This window comes from Zingiber officinale, chromosome 7B (genome assembly GCF_018446385.1).
Source record: "Zingiber officinale cultivar Zhangliang chromosome 7B, Zo_v1.1, whole genome shotgun sequence".
NCBI lineage: Eukaryota > Viridiplantae > Streptophyta > Magnoliopsida > Zingiberales > Zingiberaceae > Zingiber > Zingiber officinale.
In genome coordinates, this window is record NC_055999.1 from 12,656,604 (window position 1) to 12,679,760 (window position 23,157).

The window sequence follows — 23,157 nt, forward strand, 5'->3', positions numbered from 1 at the left end:
AAAGAGGAAGAGAGGGAGAGGATGTTGGCCAGCCACACCAAGGAATAGGAGAGGGAGAATAATAGAGGTTGTCCCCCATGAAGGCATCCCTATCCCTTCTTTTATATTCCTTGGCTTTAGCAAATAAGGAAATTTATTTATAATAAAATTTCCTTAACTTTCTTTGACAATAATTAATTAAGAAAATTTTAATAAAATTTCTTAATCAACTAATCATGGCCGGCCACCTCAAATAGAAAAATTAGGAGAGTTTCAATCAACAATTAAAACTTCCTTATTTGTCTTTGGAAATTTTAAAAAATAAAATTTCCTTTTAAAATCCCTTCATGGTTGATAAAAAGAAATTTCTATAATTTTAATTTTCTACATGTGAATAATTTTCAAAGAGAAAAAATAAAATATCTTTCCAATCTACAAATAAGGAAAGAGATATAATCTCTTTCTTTTAATCTTTTGTAGATCTTTTAAAGAGAGATATTTTAATTTAAATTCTCTGTAATAAATTATATCTTCCACATAATAAAAATTAAAATTAAAATCCTTTTTAAATTTAATGTGGCCGGCCCCTTCTAGCTTGGGTTCAAGCAAGGGCCGGCCACCCTAAACCATGCTTAGGCCGGCCCTAGCTTGGTTCCCAAGCTAGCTTGGCCGGCCCCTTTAGGTGGGTATAGAAGGTGGGTATAGGTGGGTATAGTACTCTATAAATAAGAGGCTACGATAGGGACCGAGAGGAGGAATTGGTTTTGGTCTCCCGATAAAATTAAGCATCCCGTGTTCGCCTCGAACACACAACTTAATTTTATCAATAATAATTCATTCCACTAGAGAACTATTATTGAACTACCGCACCAATCCCAAATTACATTTTTGGGCTCCTTCTTATTATGAGTGTGTTAGTCTCCCTGTGTTTAAGATGTCGAATGTCCACTAATTAAGTGAGTTACTGACAACTCATTTAATTAATATCTTAATCCAAGAGTAGTACCACTCAACCTTATCATCATGTCGGACTAAGTCCACCTGCAGGGTTTAACATGACAATCCTTATGAGCTCCTCTTGGGGACATTATCAACCTAGTATCTCTAGGACACAGTTTCCTTCTATAATCAACAACACACACTATAAGTGATATCATTTCCCAACTTATCGGGCTTATTGATTCATCGAACTAAATCTCACCCATTGATAAATTAAAGAAATAAATATCAAATATATGTACTTGTTATTATATTAGGATTAAGAGCACACACTTCCATAATAACTAAGGTCTTTGTTTCTTTATAAAGTCAGTATAAAAGAAACGACCTCTAATGGTCCTACTCAATACACTCTAAGTGTACTAGTGTAATTATATAATTAAGATAAACTAATTCCTAATTACACTACGACCTTACAATGGTTTGTTCCTTTCCATTTTGGTCGTGAGCTACTGTTTATAATTTATAAGGTACTGATAACATGATCCTCTGTGTGTGACACCACGCACCATGTTATCTACAATATAAATTAATTGAACAACTATATTTATCATAAATGTAGACATTTGACCAATGTGATTCTTATTTCTAGATAAATGTTTATACCAAAAGCTAGACTTTTAGTATACATCTTAACAATCTCCCACTTATACTAAAAGACTAAGCTGCCATATCTGCTACCATACATCTGATTCCTAACCCTTCAACATGCCCATTAAAAGCTCTTGCCTTAAGGACCTTAGTGAAAGGATCTATAGATCATCACCTGATGCAATCTAGGCGGCAACAACTTCTTTTCGTTTATACGATTTCTCGTATTGGGTGGTACTTGCGCTCTATTGTATTTACTTGCCTTATAGACTTATGGTTTCTTCGAGTTTGCTACTGCACCAATATCATTACAATAAATTGTAATAATCTTTGGACAAACCAGAAATCATATCTAAGTCTATCTTGAGGTTATTGAGTCATTCAGCTTTTATGGCTACCTCAGAGGCTTGCCATATACTAAACTTCTATGGTAGAGTCCAGAAAAATACCTATGCTTATCACTCTTCCATAGTTATGACTTTACCTCCTAAAGTAAACACAAAACCCCGAGGTTGACTTAGTATTGTCCCTTTCCGATTGGATGTTAAAATCCATGCAACCCACAGGAAACAAATTATCTGCCTTATAAGCAAGCATATAATCTCTAGTGCCTCTAAGGTACTTCAATATATGCTTTACCGCAGATCAATGTCCTTGTCCAGAGTTGCTTTGATATCTACTAACTATGCCCACGGCAAAATAGATATCCAGTCTCGTATTTCATACATTAGGCTTCCCATAGCCGAAGTATAAGGAACTGCCTTCATGTCCTTTATCTCCTTTGATGTCTACGGAGACATTTCTTTAGATAAAATTACTCCATGCTAAAAAGGTAAGAAACCTTTCTTGGAGTTTTGCATGCTTAAAACGAGCAAGGATTTTTTTTCGATATATGAAGCTTGGGATAAGTAAAATATTCTTTTCTTGCGATCGCTTATTACTTTGATCTCAAAAATATATACATTCTCCCAAGTCCTTTATATCAAATTATTTGGACAACCATACCCTTACTTCTGACAATATTTTTATATTATTTTCAACTACCAAAAATGTTATCTACGTATAGTACAAGAAATACCACCACGTTTCCATCACACCTTTTATATACACAAGACTTATCCATTTACTCAATAAATCCGAAGGTCTGGATTACTTTGATAAACCGGATGTTCCAAGACCTTGAAGCTTTGCCTCAGTCCATAGACTGATTGAGCTTGCACACAAGATGCTCTTAGCCCTTTGCAATGAACCCTTCTGGTTGCTTTATATGGATGCTTTCATCAAGACTTCCATTAAGGAATGCTGTCTTAACATCCACTTGCCAAATAGATAAAAGAATCCGGATAGATTTAAGCATGGCTACCAGTGAAAAAGTTTCCTTTTTCATCAAGCCTTGCTTTGAAAGTTACTACCTTCCTTTCTATCCCTCTTTTCCTATTATAGAGCTTTTTACACCCAAAGGCTTTTACACCATTTGGTGGTTCTACAAGCTTCCAGATTTTATTAGAATACATATATTCTAATTCTGTTATTCATTACTCTTTGCCAAGATGTTGCATCTTTATCTTGGAGTGTTTCGTCATATGTCCGGAGATCAGGTTCATGTCCTCCAGGGATCGAGTCCAAAAACTCTCCCAAAACATGAATCTTTTTAGGTTGCATAACAACCCTCCCACTACGACAAGGCACTTTCTGCAATTGTGTATTATTTGTGATACGTGTTGCAGTTTCCTTGTGGTATCTCATCTTGTACAGTTGGTACTAGATTAGACATGTCTTTTATTATTTCCTTAAGAACAAATTTTCTTATGGGCACATGGTTTATTACATAGTCCTTTTCTAAAAATCGGTCATTGATGCTAACAATGACCTTCTGATTTTTAAGACTATAAACCTACTTTCATTTTACTAGGATAACCCACAAACAAGTGAATTCCTGTCCAACTTATCTTTGTCTCTCTTCTGTATATGTGCTGGACTACCCGAATCCGAATATGCTTCGAAATAGGCTTCCGCCTATTCAGCAATTCTATATGAGTAGAGAGTTTTGACTTTAGAAGGTACTATATTCACTCCCGTTTCCAGAGTATATCCTTAAAATGATTTTGATAATATTCTTAATAACTCATCAATCTACTTATTTCCATAAGAGTCTTATACCTTCCTTTTCCTACACCATTCTGTTGGAGTGTACCAGGTGCAGTTAGTTTGGATTGAATCCCTACTTCTGATAAATGACTCCTAAATTCTCCCAAGAGGTACTTGCCACTACGATCTTACCGTAGTGTCTTGATACTTTTACTTTGTCGTTTCTCCACATCAGCCTCGTACTCTTTGAACTAATCAAAGCACTTAGACTTACGGCACATCAAGTAAATATATCCGTATCTCAAATAGTTGTCTATAAAATAGATGAAATATTCGAAACAACCTCTTGCCTGGATGCTCATAGGATCACACAAATCAGAATGAACCAATTCCAATATATCTTTGACTCCATACCCCTTAGACTTAAAAGCTTCTTGGTTATTTTTCCTTCCAAGTAAGACTCGTAGGTTGGAAAGATTTCCACTACTAATGAACCCAAAAGTTCATCAGCTACCAATGAATCCTACTTAAGTTAATATAACCTAGCTTTAGATGCCAAAGATATAATTGGTTCATTTCTGAAGGTTGCTTTATCTTAAAGTTAGAAGATGTGTTACTAATTTCTATTTGTTGCATCGTGGGAGTTATTGGATTATAAATTTTCAACCAACATACCAGAATAGATAACTTCCCTATTTTTCTTGATAACAACTTTGTTATCAAAATAGACACAATATCTATTCTATAATAGTTTAGAAACTGAAATCAGGTTCTTTCTAAACTTAATATGTAAAGATAATTTCTAATAATCCATATTTTATTCCTATTAGAGAATAAACATCTTCCACTGCAACAGCTGCTATTTTTGCAGTAATGCTCATGTGGACGGTGTTTTTATTTTCATTTAGTTGTCGGGTTTCCTGGAACCCTGCAATGAATTGCAGACATGATTAATGGCATCTGTATCTACACTCCAGGTTCTGGTAGATAACACCACTAGACATGTTTCAACTAATGAATTAAATACACCTAAATTGTTCTTAGTTCTAAGAGGACAGTCTACCTTAATGTCCAAATCCTATTTCCAATCAATTATTATTGGGACCACTAAGTCTATCCTAAAGTATATCAGCTAGGGATTGACCATCATCCTAATAATCACAAAAATATTTGGTTAAGACCAAAAAATCCCCATGAATTTTGTATGCCACGTTAGTGTGGACGTATACAAATTCAAAGAGGAAATTTTATTATTTAATTTTATTATCTCGTCAACCTTACTTTATGACGAATAAAATTAATAGTTGGTCTATCTTTAATCAAATATTTGGTCAAGACTCTAAATTTAAAATAATATTGATTCCTCTAACAATACTATTTAAATTTACCAACACCTCAAAACACCGTGAATTTTGCATGCCACGTTAGTGTGGACGTATACAAAATCAACATTTGTAAGAGGAGGGTTTTACCCATTAACTATCTTGTCAACGTAACTTTATGACAAATAAAATTATCTCAAACACCGTTAATTTTGTATGCCACGTTAGTGTGGACGTATACAAAATCAATCATTTGTAAGAGGGGTTTTAACCCTTTAATTTTATTATCTTGTCAACCTAGTTTTATGACAAATTAATAGTTGGTTTCATTTGGTCACACAAATAATAGCAGTGACTCCGATGGGGAGGATACTATTAGATGTGTCTAAGTGTATACCATTACTTGACACTAAGTCCATTAATAAGATTATGCCCCTTCCGTTGGGGAAGATCACACGCTCTTAATTAACTTCCTATAGTCATCCAAAAATGGAAGTCTGTTGTAGTGATCTGCGAACAAGCTCATCCGTTATGGAGGAAGGCACTCAGAGCCAACGCGCAAGCTTGTTTGCATCACTTACAAACCAGTAATGGAGACCATGGGATTTACTTAAAAATCCCTCTCCCACTTAGTTATTTATTAATGAGGAATTTTAACTATGCTAGCCTACTAAACTTATAAACTAACATGCACACACAGCACAATATAAAAGCAATAAATAGAAAATCTAATTTTCAACTATTATGGCTTTTATCTTTAGTTGTCCTCCGTGTGTTGTCATCCCAAGCTGTTGCCATATTTGGCCACCACCACCGGGTCTAATTGTCGCCTCTATCTTGCTCCTAGTTCCGCTGCGCCTCTGGTCCTTAGAAGATTCCACGCTTTGCAAGATTCGATCCGCGACATAAATAGAATTTTACATTTTTGATCCTATATTCCATAAAAGGAATGTACATATATCTAGATCAAAAATAAAATCCTAATAAAACTAAATACAGCTCCTACTGTATTTTAATACAATCATGCACACACATATAAATGCCCTTGACATGTCCAAGGGTCCAATCACACACATAATAATTAAAAGTCATAATAGTTGGATCCTGCATCCACAAAGTTAGCACATCCTACTATTAATCTGCCTAAATTATGTATGACATGTGCATAATTAACCTAATACCAAATACACAGAGGCAAAACCCTAGCTCTGATACTAATTGTTGGTTGCTACTCGGAAAGCCTAGATGTTCCATTGTACAAAAATTTTGTACAAAGGTCTGAACCTTTTCCTAGCTACCATGTGTTCTTTTAAATTAAATTTTGGATCGCCTGCGGAACTTAACATGTTTGATCCAAAACTTAATCTATTTGTTCTTTTAGGTTTTGACTTGGATTTCCTGCGGAACTTAACACGTTCGACCCAAATCACCTTAAGTTATTAATTCCATTAAATATTAATTTCCATAATCGGTTCCCAGTACTGACGTGGCGAGGCACATGACCTTCTTGGATATGGGAGCAACCACCACCGACTAGACAAAACCTTTTATAGAAATCTAATATTTAATTTCCTAAAATAACTTTAGGTTAACCGAAAAGAACAATCAAATCACAAGGAAAAATAAAACAAAAGAACACAACTTCGAAAAAACATATTTGAAATACTAGAACGTATGCCTCTTGTATTTGGTATTATTTCCATAAATAACTAGTATGATGCGGAAAAGGAAAAACTACTAGTTATACCTTCTAGAAAGACCTCTTGATCTTCTACCGTATTCCTCTTCTAACCTCAGACGTTGTGTGGGCGACGATCTTCCAAGATGAGAAACCACCAATCACCTTTTTCTCCTCCTAGCTAGGTTCGGCCAAAACAAAAGAGCTTCACCAAGGAAGAAGAAAAACACCAACCAAGCTCCAAGGGATGCAAGCTTTCTCTCCTTCTTCTTCTTCTCCAAGTAGTATCCGGCCAACACAAGAACTCCAAGCAAGAGGGAAGTTTCGGCCACCACAAAGAGGAAGAGAGGGAGAGGATGTTGGCCAGCCACACCAAGGAATAGGAGAGGGAGAATAATAGAGGTTGTCCCCCATGAAGGCATCCCTACCCCTTCTTTTATATTCCTTGGCTTTAGCAAATAAGGAAATTTATTTATAATAAAATTTCCTTAACTTTATTTGACAATAATTAATTAAGAAAAATTTAATAAAATTTCTTAATCAATTAATCATGGCCGGCCACCTCAAATAGAAAAATTAGGAGAGTTTCAATCAACAATTAAAACTTCCTTATTTGTCTTTGGAAATTTTAAAAAATAAAATTTCCTTTTAAAATCCCTTCATGGTTGATAAAAAGAAATTTCTATAATTTTAATTTTCTACATGTGAATAATTTTCAAAGAGAAAAAATAAAATATCTTTCCAATCTACAAATAAGGAAAGAGATATAATCTTTTTCTTTTAATCTTTTGTAGATCTTTTAAAGAGAGATATTTTAATTTAAATTCTCTGTAATAAATTATATCTTCCACATAATAAAAATTAAAATTAAAATCCTTTTTAAATTTAATGTGTCCGGCCCCTTCTAGCTTGGGTTCAAGCAAGGGCCGGCCACCCTAAACCATGCTTAGGCCGGCCCTAGCTTGGTTCCCAAGCTAGCTTGGCCGGCCCCTTTAGGTGGGTATAGAAGGTGGGTATAGGTGGGTATAGTACTCTATAAATAAGAGGCTACGATAGGGACCGAGAGGAGGAATTGGTTTTGGTCTCCCGATAAAATTAAGCATCCCGTGTTCGCCTCGAACACACAACTTAATTTTATCAATAATAATTCATTCCACTAGAGAACTATTATTGAACTACCGCACCAATCCCAAATTACATTTTTGGGCTCCTTCTTATTATGAGTGTGTTAGTCTCCCTGTGTTTAAGATGTCGAATATCCACTAATTAAGTGAGTTACTGACAACTCATTTAATTAATATCTTAATCCAAGAGTAGTACCACTCAACCTTATCATCATGTCGGACTAAGTCCACCTGCAGGGTTTAACATGACAATCCTTATGAGCTCCTCTTGGGGATATTATCAACCTAGTATCTCTAGGACACAGTTTCCTTCTATAATCAACAACACACACTATAAGTGATATCATTTCCCAACTTATCGGGCTTATTGATTCATCGAACTAAATCTCACCCATTGATAAATTAAAGAAATAAATATCAAATATATGCGCTTGTTATTATATTAGGATTAAGAGCACACACTTCCATAATAACTAAGGTCTTTGTTTCTTTATAAAGTCAGTATAAAAGAAACGACCTCTAATGGTCCTACTCAATACACTCTAAGTGTACTAGTGTAATTATATAGTTAAGATAAACTAATTCCTAATTACACTACGACCTTACAATGGTTTGTTCCTTTCTATTTTGGTCGTGAGCTACTGTTTATAATTTATAAGGTACTGATAACATGATCCTCTATGTGTGACACCACGCACCATGTTATCTACAATATAAATTAATTGAACAACTATATTTATCATAAATGTAGACATTTGACCAATGTGATTCTTATTTCTAGATAAATGTTTATACCAAAAGTTAGGCTTTTAGTATACATCCTAACAGCTCATGCGTCGACCAGACGAAGACATCATGGTTTCTCTGGAGGCATATGATCACTTCCTCTTTCTAGTTGGCCTCCAGATTGGCCGCAATGAACGTTGTGGCCTCCGAACGGGTCGGGTGAATCTGCACTTCCTCTTTTTCTTCATAAACCAAAGAGAGAGGTTTTTCAGTTATAGCGTTCACCTCGATTCGTGGCGTCTTCCGAGCGGAATTGACTTCTGCTCGGACCATCTCGATGTAGCATCGCCGAGCCGCTAGTTGATCTCCTCGTACTTCTCCCACTTTGTCTTCAACCGGGAACTTGATTTTCTAGTGGAAGGTGGAGACGGCCGCTCGGAATTCACTTAGAGCCGGTCGTCCCAATATGACATTGTACGCCGACGGAGAGTCCACCACAACGAAGTTTACAGTCCGCGTCCTTCTGAGCGGCTCCTCTCCCAGCGACATGGCCAGCCGGATCTGTCCGACCGGCTGAACTTCATTGCCCGTAAACCCGTAAAGGGGGGTTGTCATGGGCAGCAGCTCGGCTCGGTCTATTTGTAGTTGATCGAAGGCCTTTTTGAATATGATGTTGACCGAGCTTCCTGTGTCAATAAAAACGCGGTGTATTGTGTAATTGGCTATTACCGCTTTGATGAGAAGAGCGTCGTCGTCGGGAACTTCAACTCCTTCCAAGTCCCTGGGCCCGAAACTGATTTCGGGTCCGCTTGCCCGTTCCTGGCTGCAGCCGACCGCATGGATCTGGAGCTGCCGGACGCTCGCCTTCCTTGTGGGATAGAGTCGCCTCCGGTCGGCCCGCCAGCAATAATGTTGATCTCGCCTCGGGAAGTGTTACTTCTATTTTCTTCTTCCCGAGCGGACGGTCGGGACCGCTCTTTAGACATCCGGGGATTCTCACGCCTCGGAGTGTGATGTCGCTCGGGAGTCTGTTGTTGTCGCCTGTCGGCTATCGTTCGATCGGCTTCACGAGGCCTCTATCGCCTGTCGGCTGATGGTGATCGACGACCGCCACTCCGGGGAACGGGGTGGGCGATTAGAGGAAGACTCCGACAATCCTTGGTATTATGTGTGTCTGTCCGGTGGAAGGAGCAGAACATTGGGGGTCCATTTCTTCTTTGGCTTGGGCCGCGCGGCAGCTACCTCTTGCACGTGGGACCTCACATGGGGGGAATGGATTGCTTCGGCCCTCAGTCCTCTGGGCGACTGATGAGCAATGTGAGGCTTCCGCTCGGCAGGGGGACCCCGCTCGGTTGGGGTTTCCTTTCTTCGGGCCGCTTGGGCTTCCTCCACGTTGATGTATTCGTTGGCCCTGTGTAACATATGGTCGTAGTCTCGGGGCGGCTTCCGAATGAGCGATCGGAAGAAATCCCCATCCACGAGGCATTGTGTGAAGGCATTCATCATGGTCTTCGAGGTGGCCGTTGGAATATCCATGGCCACTCTGTTAAACCGCTGGATGTAGGCTCGGAGCGATTCGCAGGCTTCTTGTTTGATGGCAAACAGACTAACACTAGTTTTTTGATAGCGCCGATGGCTTGCGAAGTAGTGGAGGAAAGCCGTTCAGAAGTCTTTAAAACTTGTGATGGATCCGTCTGGAAGCCTCCGAAACCACCGTTGGGCCGATCCCGAGAGGGTGGTAAGAAAAACTCGACACTTCACTCCATCTGTGTATTGATGAAGAGTAGCTGTGTTATCGAATTTACCTAAATGATCATCTGGATCGGTGGTTCCGTTGTATTCACCGATCGCCGGAGGCACATAGTGCTTTGGCAGGGGGTCTTGTAGAATAGCCTCTGAGAATTGACAGTTGATCCGTTCGGGAGAGGCTTCCGCTCGGGGGGCTTTGCCTTTTCTGCTGTCTCGTCTTGGCACTTCATCTGAAGAAGATCCTCGATCACGATTAACTGCTGCGGCTTCAGGAGTCCGGAATAGGGCCCGATGGAATGGAATTGTGGCCTGAGGTGCTTCCGCTCGGCCCCCTGATACTGATGTCGCTTGCTGCTCAATCCGCTCGGCTTGCGACTTCTGCCTTTGTTCCACAAGCTTAGCTGCTCGTGTTTCGATCAGAACGTCTAGTTCTTCTGTCGAGAGCATCACCGAGTGCTGTCGTCCAGCTTCGTCCATTGCTTCCGATCGGATGCAGGAGCGTTCCCACAGACGGCGCCAAATTGATCCTGTCCGAAAGCTGAATCAACGAGCGCTGGGCACGTGGCGCTCTCCAAGCTGCTGACGTAGATCTCCGGTTGATTGCAAGGTGCTCCGGCAAACCTGCACAGAAGTCGGGCCGGGATGGGGTTCCCGGCGGTGACCCTCCGACGCTTAAGTCAGGCAGACGAAAAACAAGAGGGTGGCTTCCAAGATTCGAGAATTCATACCTCCGGTGAAGTCCAAGGGCTCTTATATAGAGCTATGGGAGCTTGGTGCACACAAACCGAGGTGTGCACGTGTCATACACCATACCGCAGCATGAGCTTGTCAGAAGAGCATGTCTGACGCCATACTGCTACAGTCTGAGCGTCTCCTTGATGGGACAGCAGAACCTTTTGTCGTACGATACTGAGTATGGCCTGGTCTTCGAACATGCCTGTTGTCAGCAACAGGGGTTACTAAGATGACGTACCCGCTGTCCCATACTCTGTGACTTCTTCCCGGATCGGCCATCAAGCCGCTCGGCCATCAAGCCGCTCGGCCAGACTATTCGCCTTTGGTCTGGCGTCGGTGGTCGTCCGTCCGGGATGGTTCAAAATCGCCGCCCGCTCGGCTCTTGTAGCCGGACACCCTGGCCGAGCAGGAAACCGCTCGACCTTTACTCTTGATTTGCAATGCGGCCGAGCGGACTTTCCGCTCGGCCATATGATCTTTTTCCCTTAATTGAAAATTTGGGCTCACGGCCAAATGGTTGTTTTCTCGAATGAAGGTCCTTGCCTAGTGATCAGCCTGTCCCGCTCGCTTGTCGAGCCCCCTTTGACTGTTGACCTTCACGTGTTGTTGACCTTGCCCTCATGAGGGCCCCCGGTCTTGTCACCGGATCAATGTATATAATCAGTTCAGTGATTCAGATAGTTCAAAAACTGTGCACTTGTTATAAAAATATGCACACATATTTGACTAACAATCCATTATATCCTTTTCCATTAATCTCACCTTAAATGTCCTTTTTAAATTGATTTTTATTTGTTCCTTCTGCTTCTAGATGTGAACTTATCTAGAACTAAATTAGAGAAAGTTGATTGAGTATATGACAAGCCGCCAATTCCAAGTTTCAACTATTTGAGGTCAACTATTATTGTCTAATCCCCACATGGTTGAGTACTCATTGCTGAATCACAAGTGAACTATTTATTGCAAACAAAGTAAAACATCATGGACTTTCACATGGTGATGGCACCATTATCCTGTCAGACTCAAATGGATCAAATTACACTTGAACTGATTACAGCTTGTTCACGAATGTGGTATGTATAACTTTCTAAAAAGTGATAAGAACACTTTGATTGTGCCATTTAACCAAAGCCAGACTGTGCAAACATAGTGAATTTCCTTATCCAGGCTTATCTCCTTAATTTCCAGGAGAGCAATATAATATATGTGATCAATCGTTAAATAATTAACTTTTATCAACTGGGCATTAGAAAGCTTAGTGTGATATCATAATGTTATCTTCAACTATTTTTCATCTATTGTTTCAATAATTAAGAATAATGTTAATAAGAAATCTGTAGCTTCTATAATAGCAGTTTACAGTAGTTATACACATGATTAGTGAGATCCAACGAGTTTAGATCCAAATTGAGAGGTTGCCTCGACATGAGAATTGTGGGAATGTATAAAAACTCATATTAGATACTTGTCTTTCTCAGATTGGGATTAATAAGAAATCCAAGTACTGTAGCCTCTGCAATAGCAATTTAAGGGTTGTTACACACATAATTAATGAGATCCTAATAGTTTAGATCTAAATTGAAAGCTTACCTTGGCATGAGAACTGTGGAATGTACAAAAACTCAAATTAGATACTTGTCTTTCACATATGATGGGATTTTCAACCTCAAGTTCTCTGTGAGAATGGAGTAACTACCAAAACTTTACTCCATGGATAAAATGCTAAATGTATGTCATTCAAGTAGACAATCTCAGTAGACTTGTACATGGAATGTATTTGGCAATAATTATCCACAAGGGAATCACTATTTGGCCAAAGCTTAATTTCATGCTGCTAACAACCAATAAGTTAATTTCATGGCATACTGCCATTCATTGGAAGGGAATAATGCAGCTTAATATAAGTAATCCTAGCGTGTCTACTTAATGAGAGACAAAGCTGAAGTTCACCCATAAAGTAGAAAGAAATAAAAGTAATCTACTTATTTAAGACCCAAAAAATCTAGATGTGCTTAGCAAGGTTTTAAGTTGCGCTGGTGCATTTGATTCAAGTTATCATGTATAACTTTGGTTATGTGATTACTAGATAATCGCATAACGAAGGTTATGGGAAATAAAACATAACCAAATGTTGTTTGGTTCAATCTAGGTCATGCAACAAAAACTTGTTTGTTTGAAGATTATAATGAATAACCTAGTTTAATATTTTACTGTATTACCCTCACAAAACCAATATACATATTATTATTATTATTTTAAACTTTACGTTTTTTATTTTTATTTTTTCTTTTTCACATTTTCTTTTTTTATTTTTTAAAATTTCTTTTTATATTTTCCATTTTTTATGTTTTTTTATTTTTTTTTTACATTTTTCTTTTATTTTTTCCTTTTTTAATTTTTTGACTTTTAGGTTTTTTTACGTTTTTATGTGTTTTTTTATTTTTTTACATTTTTAAATTATTTTTTATGTTTTTTTAAATTTTTTTATGTCTTTTTATTTTTTTAGTTTTTTATATTTTTTTATGTTTGCTTTTTTTTCTTTATGTTTTTCTCTTTTTTTTTCATGTTTTTCTCTTATCAAGGATATTTTTGATAAAAAAAATTTGTTATTTCCGGAATTAAGAAAAACCTCAATTTTCCGTTTCCGAATTAGATGCCCCTTTTGCTGACGTATCGGACATGGAACATTACTCGAGAATCATCGATTACCTAAATCAAACAGGGTTTTCATTGATAACCTTGGATGAATAACTAGGGTGCGTTTGGTTGGGGGTTATTCTGGATAATCTTGGTTATCCATCCAAGGTTATCAACAAAAATCCTGTTTGGTTTAGGTAATCGATGATTCCCGAGTAATGTTCCATGCCCGACACATTAGCAAAATAGACATGCAACCAGGAATCGGAAAACTTCGGAAAACTGAGGTTTTTCTTGATTCCGGGGTTTTTGAATTTTTTTACCCAAAATACCCTCGGATAAAAGAAAAATGTGAAAAAAAAAGTAAAATGTAAAGAAAAAAAAATGGAAAATATAAAAAATTAAATTTAAAAATAAAAAAAAAGTAAAAAAAATAAAAATCATTAAAAAATAATAAAAAATGGTAAAAAAAACTTTAAAAAATTAAAAAATAGAAAAAACATTAAAAATTTAAAAAATACAAAAAATAGAAAAAGAAATAAAAAATAGAAAAAACATTAAAAAATTTTAAAAAAATACAAAAAAACATAAAAAATTAAAAAATAGAAAAAACGTAAAAAAATTAAAAAAGTAAAAAATAATAAAAAATGTTAAAAAAACTTTAAAAAAATAGAAAAATGTAAAAACCCCTAAAAAATTAAAAAAAAAAAAAAAAAAAAGTAAAAAACATAAAAATAAACAAAATAAAAAAATATATAAAAATAAAAAAAAACATGAAAATATAGTAAAATATAATAGAGTTTAAATAATAATAATAATAATAATAATAATAATAATAATATTATTATTATTATTATTATTATTATTATTATTATTATATATAGTTAGTTTTGTAACTAAGGGTAATCTAGTAAAATACTAAATTAGGTTATTTATTAAAATCTTCAAATAAACATATTTTTGTTGCATTACCTAGATTGAACCAAACAACATTTGATTATGTTTTATTCCCCATGACCTTGGTTATGTGATTACCTGGTAATCACATAACCAAGGTTATACATGAAAACTTGAATCAAACACATCCTAGGTTATCAAGGATAACCCCCAACTAAACGCACCCTCAGAGTTTGGGTGCTTGACTAGAATGAAATGGTGCCATTGTTGTGTCAGCATCCCAACATGTGTTGCTGGTTGGCAACAATTAGAAGGAACCAAGGTTTTGATGTCATCATCATTGGTGTCACCAAAGGTGGCCTCGATAATAGTCGTATAGGGGGGAATATGAAATGCGGTGAACTGTTATGCAAGATACGGTTGCTTTAAATGAATATGCAGACTCCTTCAATGTGAAAAAGCCGTCAAGAAAGAGAACCAATACACATATATATAAAATAACTCTTTCATTCCAAATTTCTGATGCTCTTTAGAATAAATCAAATATTTATAGCAGACTAGGTTCTAAAAGAAAATCACTTGAACCCTGATGAGAGGAGAAGTGGCATTGGCTGATGTGAATGGACATTATCTTGAGGAGGCGAATAGACATTAAGGTGACGTTTGGTTTAGAGGTTTGGGAATGAGGGAATAGATTCATTCCTAAATTTTGTGTTTGGTTGATAGGAATGGAATTAAGATTTTGGAATAAAACTCAAAAATTTGAATATGGATGAAACCCACCCCCTCCCTTGGGTTTTAATGGAATGAGAATAAGAATTAAGTTTTGGACGAAAATACCCTTAGTATATTTATTCAATTTTTCTTTCATTTTACTCTCCTCATCATACTTTCTCTCTCCTCATTCTATCATCACATTTTCTCTCTCAACATACTTTCTCTCTCCTCATTCTCTCTCATCACACATTTTCTACCATTTTCTCTCTATATTCTCTCTCGTCACACACTCACTCACTCTCTCTCATTATTTTCTCTCTCTTCATTCTTTCCTCATTTTTTCATCATACTTTCTCTCTCCTCAATCTCTTTTATCATACTCTCTCTCCATATCTTATCTCATCACACTTTCTCTCTCTTCATTCTCTTCTATCACTCTCTCTCCTCATTCTCTCTCAATCACACATTCTCTACTATTTTCTCTCTGTATTCTCTCTCATTATTTTCTCTCTCTTCGTTCTCTCCTCATTTTTTCCATCATACTTTCTCTCTTATCATATTTTCTCTTTCCTCAATCTCTCTTACCATACTCTCTCTCCATATTTTCTCTCAGCACACTTTCTCTCTCTTTATTCTCTTCCATCACACTCTCTCTCCTCATTTTCTATCGTCACACTTTCCCTCTCTTCATTTTTACCATCACTCTTTCTCTCTCATCACATTTTCTCATCATACTTTCTCTCCTCAATCTCTCATTTTCTCTCATCACACTTTCTCTCTCTTCATTTTTCCCATCACTCTTTCTCTCTCATCACATTTTCTCATCATACTTTCTCTCCTCAATCTCTCATTTTCTCTCATTACACTTTCTCTCTCTTCATTTTTCCCATCACTATTTCTCTCTCAGTACATTTTCTCTTTCATCATACTTTTTCTCTTCTCAATCTCTCCTATCACGCTCTCTCTCCTCATTTTCTCTCATTACACTTTCCCTCTCTTCATTTTTTTCCATCACACTTTCTCTCTCATCATATGTTTCTCTCACATTCAACTTTCTCTTCCATCTAATTTTTTCTCTTATTTTCCTCTAAGGGTAAAAAAGAAAATTTAGATTCATTCCGATTGAAAATATTCAACTAACCAAACATTATTTGTAAAAATGATACCCAATCTCATACCCATTCTCATTTCACAATGCTATGATACTCATTCTTATTTCGATTCCTAGGAGAGAACCAAACGTCACCTAAGAGTCTTGCAAAGCTCTTGCAAGTTGCTCATCTTCTTCCAAGCTAGAAATATTTTCTAACAGAAACCAACAACTAAGTAGTCAAATCAATATTGAAGTTAGGACATTTACAATTTTTAACTATTTAAGCCATCAAAAAAAATCTTCTAATTAGAGTATGGATTATCCAGTGAATTTCAAAATTATATGTATTGTGCTAAAAAAGAAACTTGAGAACTCTAATTATCTAAGTGCCAGAAAAAGAGGCATTCAGAAGAATAATCAAGGAAAGCATAAAGAAACCTTGTCATTAAGAAAGATCATGCATTCTAATCCATTCTAAAAAAGATAAAGCAAAACCTAATGATAAATAAGATTAAAATTAAATAAAATGAAGAATCAAATCTGTTATTCCCAATGATATTCCAAGATGTATAATATGCTTGTTAAACTTTTGAATAAAAAGATTGCTTGAACTAAGCTAATATGGACAATTTTTAACAGAAACAACACCTTAACATATCCACAACAAGAAAATAAGTTTTTCATGGAAAAAAAAACCCTGCAAAATGTGCCTAAAAGTGTCTCCAAGTGTTTTTTTAAAAAAAAAACATTTTGAGTTTTATAAATTTAAGACTTACAGATGCTAAAGTACCAGCTAGAGTTATAATCCACACATTTCTTAGATTTCTCAAAGTTAGCAAATGATTGCAGTCCCTATTTTTCAGTAACTGAATTTCATGATTACAAAAATTGAATCAGTTAAAGTGGAAGTTATCAGAGGTAAAAGGAGAGCCAAGAATTACTACCATAATGACACAGTTGAAGGAGATCCAAGAATTACTACCATAATGATATAGTTGAAGGAGAGCCAATTCCATAATGATATGCCTTACATAGATCACCAAGCACAATGGCCGAATAGATCCATGTAGCCCTTTAGGACGATGCAAAATGTTGCATTATCGAGTACATGCACTAGTTGATTTACTTTAGTTCTCATGGATCCACAATAAAATTATCAATGCAAATGCCAAATCAAAATTAGAAAAGAAGAGGGCTTCTTCAGACCTTCATAATTAGTGTATATGGCTATATGCTGTAAGTGTTCAAACTGTATGAGCATAGATCTTTAGTATTGCATAGCTAATGAATATAGAAAAAGCAGATGTGCCCAAGAAAGGATGTGTTGATTGATTTACTTTAGTACTCTGAGCCACAAATACCCACCGGTAGTCAACTTGGATAGGCCAATTCCACTATCAAAAATAAGCATAGATAACGAACATAGACAAAGGTGATGTGTCCAAGAAACGAAGATAAGTTAATTTACTATATTTTTGCGTGCCACAAACATCCACTAGCAATCTAACTTGGATAGTTTTTTGCCTATCCAACTAGTCCATAGGTATGGCCAAAATACCTAAAACTGGAAAATCTGGTTCAGCAGTCTAACAAAGAACAAATCTGGCATATTTTCACCTATGATTAATTGGGTTGATCTGTTCAACAAATCATCTTTATTTTTAGTTTGAGTTGACCCAAATCAAGATATGCTTCTAGCTGAAAAACAGCGACAGAAAAATGGAAACACATTAGAGCATAAACAACAGGAAAAGAAAAGAAAATTCATCTTTTGCATTCTAGAGCAGAATTACTGTTTATGAAAGAAAAAGGTTTTAATAGCTGACCTCACCTAATGAGATAAAGCTTGGTTGTTGTTGTTGTAAAGAAAAAGATTTTAATAAGTGATTGTATAGCAAGATATGTTAGTGTTACTCATAGAACTAGAATAGAACTTACCCGTCACCTTTGCTTTTTTATGCTCTTCTTCTGATAAAGGAAGTGCAATTGCACTGTCTATATCATTGCTTTCATAGTCTGGCAGGGCATCCTGCGTTCCCTGCATTGCCATATAAAATATTATTTAATTAAAAATTTAGAGGTAAAAAACTACTAAACAAGGGTTTTCTCATAGTTGTGCAAAACAGCAAATGATTCGAAGAACAGATAATTTTCTGTTTCTCTCTTCTTTTTTTTTTTTTTTTTGTTTTTTGAGAAGATAAAAGGGGGTGGCTAGGACCTGCTTTGCATTTTACCCACACGTGTGTACCATGAATGAAATATATTCAAATGGTTTCATGCATATAGCACCAAGCCTGTCATAAATGTATTTTATTCCCTAACTTGATACTTTCTCTTCCTACAAACAGAACTTCTTGCTGAATTCTGTATTTTAAAGAAGATTAAAGAATATGAAGATTTTTCATCATTTTTTCATAACACTATTCTACTCTCTCTTGCTTAGGTCTAGTCCAAGCTTCTGATTCTAAGGGTGATCACTCTGCTCTAGTAACACAAATTTTAGAACCAGGTGTGTGACATGGCAAGTCCTTCAGTTCATATTGGTTGTGGGGGAAATTGATAGTATGATGGGCATGGAGGATACGTTTCTTCTCACAACAGTTGTGCTAACAAGCTCAAAAAATTTGTAGGAGTCTACTACATAAAGAAATTATCCATGTGTAGTTAATGTCATTCAGGTAGATAAGGAGCAATAGTTTATGCCATGTCGAGAAACATAGCAATAAATGTTTGACTACCCATGCATATAAAGGGCAACAAGCACAACAACAAATGTTTGACTACCCATGCATTTAAAGGGCAACCAGCACACCTAAATAATACCCTCAAGTTCTCAATGTCAAGTTTGGATTATTATCAAATTCACAAAAATGCATTTCCACTGGAAGGATATCATGAGGCAGAGGCAACAAACAAACTGAAATAAATTGTTTGACAAAAGGGAAACAAGAAAGAGTAGGTCATTGCTTTTACCACTCACCAAAGAATGAAATGGTTCATTCCAAACTCCGTCATTCTCATATCTGCCATGATATTGTCCTTCTGATACTCTATGGCTGGAGCCTTTAAAAAATTTGCTCAGCCAACCCATAATATGTATGCTGACATAGCATTCCTGTTGTAAATTATGGCTGCGTATTATAAACCTAATCAGCATAATATAACATAAGCTGGTCAAAAAGGTCAGAAGCATAAACTATTCAGGAAACAGTTGACAATTTGATTTTAATCTTTGTAAAAGGAACTTATAATCAGAAGCATCTGATAAGTACATGTTATAATCTTTAAGTACTTCAAAAATGAAAGAAATTATTTGTTGATCAACATAGCACAAACTTGTGAAAATGTCAGGGTTTAAGTGATGGAAAAAATTTTTATAGTGCAAGCTAGATCATAAAAGTGAACATAGATTAGAAAACAGAATGCTACTATCAAAGCAAACTCAGTTAACAAGAAAATTATTCAAATATTTGTCCTGCAGCTCCTGTTTATGTTTTTTTAGTCTATTATCAAAATTTTCAGAAATTTTGTGGGGTGAAATGACCCACATTGTATAATCTGGTACTACAATTGCGTGTTTTAAAGAAACAATGGATAATGTTCAGAATGACAAGGGTATGGAGACCTGATAATTTTACTAATTGCAATGGAATTGTATAAGAATTTCATAGCAGTCAACTATTAGAAAATTTCATAGGTTGCCTATTTTGCCAATATGCTCAGATTGTGCAGAACATAGTCAATTTCCCAGCTGAAAAATGAAATATATCAAATGGTAGGTATCTTGCTCCCAATCTAATGCAGGAACAGGAATTTTTTTTTGTCTGTGCGCGCGCGCGCGCGCGCTGATTGCAATTTTGTCAACCATTTATGATTAATTGACTGTAGATAATAGCACTTAAACAGCAACCTATGCCTCCTTAGGGTTGAGAACTAACCATTTTTCAAAGAGTTTAGATTTAGGAAACTACACTTCTCCTTATGGTCATCGTACATGTGGTTTTGGACCTAGGTCATGATGGATATGATATTAAAACAAAATCTACAAGCAGTGTGTAGGCTATGCTAGAAGGTACACTGACATTACAGTAAGCCCATATGACACAGACAAGCAAGCTAAAAGGAAAAGCCCAATACTCTCAACCCTACATGAACAATAGTGTTTATCAGATATGTGAAGTGCATGATTTTATATGGCTTGAATAGTTGAGTTGGAAAGCTCCCAGCCCTATAACAAGTTATGAGCCTTACCTTTTTGTGGTCGGCTACACAGACATTATCTTTCTTTTTGAACTTCATTTCGAGATTATCATTAATCGTACGTTCAAAACAAGCAATACGAATTGCCCCAAAGATTGCCAAGAAAGAACTGGTTTCAAAAAGGTAGCACCTAATTGTTCGCAGACATGGTGAGAGCATATTGGAGGATGAATTTTGAGGGGAAGCTCAGGGAGCAGCAAGAAGATATATCAAAAAATAAATCTCTAAACAACGAAAAATTTAAGTTTGAAGGGCAATGAATGGGTACAAGCATACAATTACTTCCTTTTGCCTCTTCCTCTAAATCTTTCTCTAGTTCTTTTTCTTCCACCTGTGCTGCTTCTTTTTTCTTCCTTTATCTCCCCCTTGCTAGTTGGTGTCAAAAGGCACCACCTTGTGGCTTGTACCAATACATGGTACATCTATGGCACATAAATCATCTCAATCCAATCAAGTGTTGAAATGTGAGAATGATTCTAAGTTGTCTCTTGTAATGACTCAAACTTTAAATCATGATGTTAAGTTTTTATCCTCACTCCAATTCTATTCAATTCAGTTTGTCTAACTATAGAACCTAAGCATCATCAAGATGTCCATACAATTTTATTCTGTTTCTGTCATTGTTACTGAAGTTTCACCTAATTGCAACCAGATAATAGTATCTTTTGACTTTGTCTTTTATAGTAACTTCAGTTACCCAGCTTAACTGACATATGTTCAACTAACGTTTTCGCATGTGTGGTTTCTTAATTATCTAAACTTTTAACTTACTATACAAAGAATGGCTGATTGTACCATAATCTTATGACAGTTTTCTTTTGGTCCAATTTGAGCACCGCCCAATCAAATGACTCCAAATTCCTTTTCATTTTATCACTCACTAAAATCAAATCCTTGGTTTGATATGGTAATACAGTTAATCTTACCAGATTTAATGACTAGAAAATAGAAATGGAGACTTGATTTTAAGAAATATCAGCAAAGTGTTATCGACCCTAAAATTATATAAAAGAACCCATAACAAAACAACCAAGCAGAAGTTATAGCTTTCATTTTGATAAAAAATCTCTTAGTATGCCTTATGTTGGATCGAGAAGCGCTAGAGGGGGAGGGGGGTGAATAGCGCTCGTGGCTTTCACTCGTTTCGGTTTCGTAAAGAATGCAAGTAACGCAGCGGAAATAAAACAATCAACACGCGAACACAAGTGATTTACTTGGTTCGGAGCCTTGGGCGACTCCTACTCCAAGGCCCACGATCGTTGATCGCTTTCTGTGGGCAACAACTGTATCTCGCAAAACTATTACAATCTAAGTACAATTAAAAGCAGTAATGATTATACCGACAACAAGAAATGCTAAATATGAAGCTTCGGGTCGTCGGGATGTTGCTACAGCAGTTCTGGAACGTCTCTTGAGCAGTACACGAAAGAAGGATCGCTTGTTAGTTGATTTTTGAAGGAGCTGCTCGAACTCCTCTTTTATACAGTGCTGGAGGCGCCTCCAATACCATCCAAGGCGCCTCCAATCCTCCTGAGTCAGCAGCGTGGATCAACTTTGAACTGGTCGCACCTCATCCACTTGAAGGCGCCTTCAAGCCACTCCAAGGCACCTCCACGCCGTGGTTCAAGGCGCCTTCAGTCCCCATGAAGGCGCCTCCAACTCCTCTGGACAGCTGGCTTCGGCTTGCACCCGAAGCGCCTCCAAGTTCCATGGAGGCGTCTCAGACACTGTTCATCTGAGACTTAACTTGTTCCTTTTGTACCTACAAGATATGTTAGTCCTAAAACAACATCGTACCCTGCAAGACAAAGTTAGAATAGATTTAAACATGATAAATTAAATGTTTGACAGTCATCGGACTGTCCGGGTCTGACTTCGGATTTCCGACCAGAAACCCTAGGTCGACCCGATGCCTACTATTTCCTCTACGGGGAACGCGTCCTCACCCACTCCCCTCAGGAGAGATTACCTGGTGCCAGTCCGGTCCTCCAGACCGACTGAACTTTCTGCCTAGGGTTATCACCCTCTAGGACCTAGGGTTATCGCCCCCTAAGGGTTTTCTCCACCTAGGGTTGCCACCCCCTAGGACCTAGGGTTACCGCGCCCTAGGGTTTTCCTTCACCTAGGGTTACCACCCCCTAGGACCTAAGGTTACCACCCCTTAGGATTTTCCTTCACCTAGGGTTACCACCCCCTAGGACCTAAGGTTACCGCCCCTTAGGTTTTTCCACCTGCCTAACCGCAGTTAGGACTTTCCTGAAATCTCATTTAAGCACATTAGATAACAAGGAATCTTAACTTTGAATCTCTTTGCCATTATCAAAACTTAGGTTCGATCGTCAGATGCTTCCCGCACCAACAATCTCCCCCTTTTTGATTATGACAACAAAAATTCAAAGTTAAGTAAAACAAGATGCACAAAATTAAGATAAGCATGCTATAGACAGTGTAGGCATGATTTAAGCTAAAACATAGTGTGTAAGGCTCCCCCTTAATGAGAGCTCTGTTTTTCTTATCACTTAATTTTGAGTTAGTATTTTGAATTTGTCTTACTCTCCTCCT

General features: G+C 36.8%; 1 pseudogene; it reads right to left on the bottom strand.

Moving 5' to 3' along the window:
• The window catches only part of LOC122005350, a 33,089-nt pseudogene extending 13,742 nt beyond the window's left edge, over window positions 1–19,347 (bottom strand).
• Window positions 19,348–23,157: the final 3,810 nt, after the last annotated feature.